The 5,087-nt window shown below is 53.3% G+C and overlaps 1 long non-coding RNA gene across 2 annotated transcripts; it reads left to right on the top strand.

Moving 5' to 3' along the window:
• Nucleotides 1-214: 214 nt before the first annotated feature.
• Nucleotides 215-4,172, top strand: LOC107128364 (uncharacterized). Of its 2 annotated transcripts, XR_010583759.2 has the most exons (4): nt 215-577; nt 2,664-2,726; nt 3,459-3,588; nt 3,985-4,172. It is a non-coding gene; the product is annotated as an uncharacterized lncRNA (long non-coding RNA). The 2 variants fall into 2 exon arrangements; XR_010583757.2 differs by lacking the exon at nt 2,664-2,726.
• The last annotated feature ends 915 nt before the right edge of the window (nt 4,173-5,087 follow it).

The following is a 5,087-nucleotide window of genomic DNA, read 5'->3' as shown; positions in this document are numbered from 1 at the left end:
GCGCTGCCTGAGCGCTACGCTCGGGAAAGCCTCGGGGCGGGCGGCGCCTCGGCGCTGGGGGCGGGGCGGGGCGGGGCGGGCAGGCGCCCACTGCCTGAGCCGGATGGCAGAGCCGCCCCTCCGCCCTCTCCCAGCGCTGGCTCGCGTCCCTGGGTTCCGAGCCCAGCTGCGCGCAAGCTCCGTGGCCGCCAGGGCCAGCCCTGCCCCCTCAGCTGAGGAAGCCGCTCCCAGCCTTCTCCGCCTCATGCCGCGGACTCAGCTCCCGGGCCTTGCGGGCGCTGCCTGTGGGGTGGGGAGGGCAGCGAACCTCTGTCCTCTCGCCGTCACCGCGCGATTGGGAGGGCGCCAGGAGGCCGAGGCCCAGGCTGCCGTGCGCTGCCGGTGCCTCACCCCGCAGGTCGGTCCGCCTCGTGGGCAGTGGGGCGGACGACCGGGAAGCCCCGAGATCTCCAGATCCTCGATCGGGACCGAAAAAGCCCTGAACTTGCGCAGTGACTTCCTATTGAGTCCGCGAGGTTCTGGAGACACGGGAGACGGAAGGAACACCCAAGGCCGACTGCTGCCCTCATTTATTGGGGTGAGGTTTCCACCTGCGGCCAGCGCCCAGTGCAAACAGGAAATGAGAGTTTTAGGAGATTCTCCAACCGGAATGTCACCTCCCTTCCCCGCCAGAAACGAACCGCCCTCTCCTCCTGTAATTGAAAACGGAAGGGCAGCCCTTAGGGCGAATGAAAACTCCCGAAACCTGGAGGGTCAGGGAGGGTCATCATCTGAATAGAATGACTCTTGTGGCTCCTGGGGTTCCCTGAATCAGGCAATTTAGGAACTGAAAAGGCCTTACGCTCCAGGATCAAGTAGTCATTAGCCTCTCCCTCCCTCCCTGAATCAGTCATTTTAGGAACCGAAAAGGCCTTACCCTTGAGGATCAAGTACTCATTAGCCTCTCTTTTCCTTCCTTCCTTCCTTCCTTCCTTCCTTCCTTCCTTCCTTCCTTCCTTCCTTCCTTCCTTCCTTCCTTCCTTCCTTCCTTCCTTCCTTCCTTCCCTCCCTCCCTCCCTCCCTCCCTCCCTCCCTCCCTCCCTCCCTCCCTCCCTCCCTCCCTCCCTTTTTTTTTTCTTTTCTTTTTTGAGACTCGAACTCCCTGGGCTCAGGTGATCCTCCCGCCTCAGCCTCCCGAGTACTTGGAATTACAGGCGCGCGCCACCATGCCCGGCTGATTTATTTTTACTTTTTTTTAATCTTTTTTGAGACGGAGTCTTGCTCTGTCGCCCAGGCTGGAAGGCAGTAGTAGCCCGATCTCAGCTCACTGCAGCCTCAAACTCCCAGGCTGGAGTGATCCTCCTGCTCCAGCCTTCCCAGTAGCTGGGACAGCAGGTGTGCATCATTATGCCTGGCTAATTTTTTTTTTTTTTTTTTTTTTTGAGACGGAGTCTCGCTCTGTCACCCAGGCTGGAGTACAGTGGCCGGATCTCAGCTCACTGCAAGCTCTGTCTCCCAGGTTTATGCCATTCTCCTGCCTCAGCCTCCCGAGTAGCTGGGACTACAGGCGCCCGCCACCTCGCCCGGCTAGTTTTTTTTTTTTTTTGAGACGGAGTCTTGCTGTGTCACCCAGGCTGGAGTGCAGTGGCGCGATCTCGGCTCACTGCAAGCTCCGCCTCCCGGGTTTACGCCATTCTCCTGCCTCAGCCTCCCGAGTAGCTGGGACTAGAGGCGCCCGCCACCTAGCCTGGCTAGTTTTTTGTATTTTTAGTAGAGACGGGGTTTCACCATGTTAGCCAGGATGGTCTCGATCTCCTGACCTCGTGATCCGCCCGTCTCGGCCTCCCAAAGTGCTGGGATTACAGGCTTGAGCCACCGCGCCTGGCCCGGCTAGTTTTTTTGTATTTTTAGTAGAGATGGGGTTTCACCGTGTTAGCCAGGATGGTCTTGATCTCCTGACCTCGTGATCCGCCCGTCTCGGCCTCCCAAAGTGCTGGGATTACAGGCTTGAGCCACCCCGCCCAACCTTAATTTTTTATTTAAAAGAATTTTTGCTAACTCGGCGCTTGGTGGCTCATGCCTGTAATCCCAGCTCTTATGAGACGCCGAGGCGGGCGGATCACAAAGTCAGGAGTTTGAGACCAGCCTGGCCAATATAGTGAAACCCTGTTTCTACTAAAAATACAAAAATTAGCCGGGCGTGGTGGCGTTCGCCTGTAGTCGAAGCTACTCAGGGAGGCTGAGGCCAGGAGAATTGCTTGAAGCCGGGAGGCCGAGGCTGCAGTGAGATGAGATCACGCCACTGCACTCCAGCCTGCCCGACAAGGTGAGACTCTGTCTCAAACACAAAAACAACAAAAAACTTGACTGGGAGTGGTGGCTCACGCCTGTAATCCCAGTATTTTGGGAGGCTAAGGCAGGTGGATCACTTGAGATTGGGAGTTCGAGACCAGCCTGACCAACATGGTAAAACCCGTCTCTACTAAAAATACAAAATTAGCCAGGTATGGAGGCATAAACCTGTGGTCCCAGCTACTCAGGAGGCTTAGACAGGAAGATCGCTTAAAAACAGGAGGTGGAGGCTGCAGTGAGCCAAGATCATGCCCGTGCACTCCAGCATGGGCAACAAGAGTGAAACTCCGTCTCAAAAATACAATAAATTGGGCTTCTCGCTCTGTCACCAGGCTGGTCTCAAACTTCTTATCTCAAGCAATTCTCCTGCCGCAGCCTCTGTGCTGGGATTACAGGTATGAGCCACTGTACCCGCCTGGCCTCTCTTTGAAACCTGCCCAGTGACAGGGATCTCAATGCAGGGCATTGCATGTCTTCTGACAGGATGCTGGTTTAGGTCACTCCCTCTGCCCTGCAAGCCAGCTGTGTCCCCAGCGTTTCCCAGGGCAGAGACAGATCACTCCCTGTGAGATTGTTTTGGTGGCAGCGTGGAATGGCTTCCCTGTTTGGCCCCCTGGGTATACTGGAACCTGGGAAGGGACCTCTGCAGCTAACCCAGGGCTGGGCAGTGAGTTACTGAAAGGAAAAGGAATTTATTTTTAATTTCCTGGGTTTTCTTGGCTGTTGCTTTGGAGTGGAGATCATTTAGGCATCTGGTACCCTGATGACTTGAGAGGAGAAGGAAAGTCCTTGGAAAGGAGTTAGGTGACTTCTGGGTAAGAATGAGCTGATACAAGGGTGGAGGGTGGGGAGAGCTGCTTAGTGGCCAACCTGACCATCCTTGCCCTCTTCACTAGGGAGCTTTTATTCTCATCTGTGTCCTCCTCCTGTAACTTAACACCCAGAAGTGGCAGGGAATTGGATCATGAAAGAGCCATGTAGTCCAATCCACTCATTTGTGTGTGTGTGTAACTGTGACTGCCTATCTATCTATCTATCTATCTATCTATCTATCTATCTATCTATCTATCTATCTATATGTGTGTGTGTGTGTGTATATATATATATATGGTTTGTTTTTTTTTTAGAGACAAGGTCTCACTGTGTTGTCCAGGCTTAAACTCCTGGCCTCAAGCAATACTCCTACCTCAGCCTCCCAAAGGGCTGGGATTACAAGCATGAGCCACCGCGCCCAGCCCCAACCCACTCATTTTCAAGGTGAGGAAACTTGAGGCCTGGAAATGGAAAAATGTGACCCAGGGTCACAGAGGGAGCTGGTGGCAAAGATGAGACTTAAATTCAGGTCTCCCGATTCCCAGGCCTGCCCTTGTTCTACACCCTGTGTATTAATCAGGATCCAGCAGAAAACGGATTAAATTGGGGACATTTAAAGTGGGGGCTTTGAGGTAGGATATAGGGAAACTGCTATGGAACGTGGAATATTCTGGGGCTGGTGACAGTGGGATCTTACCACCTCTGCACCTGGAGGCAGGCTGTGTGGAGGGCAGGCTTATTAGAGCTGGGACTTTAAGTCAAGGAACTCAAAAAGGGACGTGGAGGAATAAAAACCAAACCCTGTCTCCACCTTCTCCCTCCCTCTGGTTTTGGTTCCAGGCTCCACATGGACCAAACCCAGCTGGCAGTCAGAGGCCAAGAGCATCTTGATGCACGGCATACTGACCGATTCCAGGGTGCAGTGCACGATGGAAAAGGAGGAACGTACCTGAAGACGCAAATGAAAGATATCCAGCATCACAGGCAACCTTGCTTCTATTACCGTAAAAATAGTTTACATTTCTTGAGCACTTAGTCTGTGTCACGCATGTCCATTATCTCATTGCGTCTTCCCATAAACCCGGTTTCCTCCATTGGACAGATAAAGAAACTGACTAGTGAAACAACTTGAGGGACGGAGGTATGGACAGCTAAGCTGACATCTTCCCATCCAGAGTCTTATCTGGTGAATAGTAGTTCCCCTGTGAATGTTTGTGGAATGAATGAATGAATGAGGAGCAGACATATATAGGGTTAGATGGCAAACCTCCCTGAGGAGCCTTAGCGGGGCGTCTTCTCCATGGGACTCGGAGGGTCTCTGCAGAGATGAGCCCTGTGCCTTTTGCTATGTCTCCTGTCAGCTTGTAATAGGCCAGCTTCTTCAGGTTAAAAGGGCAGGCATGAAAGTCTGAAAAAAAACCCTTGGACTTGTGCTTGACTTTCCTAGTGGAGGTTAGCTTTTGGAATAAAAAAAGTCTAGGCTGGGCATGGTGGCTTACACCTGTAATCCCAAGGTGTGCGGATCACCTGAGGTCAGGAGTTTGAGACCAGCCTGGCCAACATGGCGAAACCCTGTCTCTACTAAAAATACAAAAATTAGCCGGGCGTGGTAGCGGGCACCTGTAATCCCAGCTACTTGGGAGGCTGAGGCAGGAGAATTGCTTGAGCCTGGGAGGCGGAGGTTGCAGTGAGCCGAGATTGCACCACTGCACTCCCACCTGGACAACAGAGTGAGACTCTGTCTCAAAACAAACAAACAAACACAGTCTCTCTGAAGCCATCTTTACCCACCCTTTGATTCCTAATACCCCCACAGTCTGGGCAGGAGCCCAAGGTGCTACCTCTCTCGCTGCTCAACTCATCCCCACGGTTCCACCCACGAGCTCAGTTCTGCTAATTGCATTACTGGTGCTGCTGCTGGAACACAGTGTTCAGGGATGAAC

This window comes from Macaca fascicularis, chromosome 20 (genome assembly GCF_037993035.2).
Source record: "Macaca fascicularis isolate 582-1 chromosome 20, T2T-MFA8v1.1".
NCBI classification, from domain to species: domain Eukaryota; kingdom Metazoa; phylum Chordata; class Mammalia; order Primates; family Cercopithecidae; genus Macaca; species Macaca fascicularis.
Note: the sequence above shows the minus strand (reverse complement) of the source record. Positions and strands in the feature narration are given on the sequence as shown.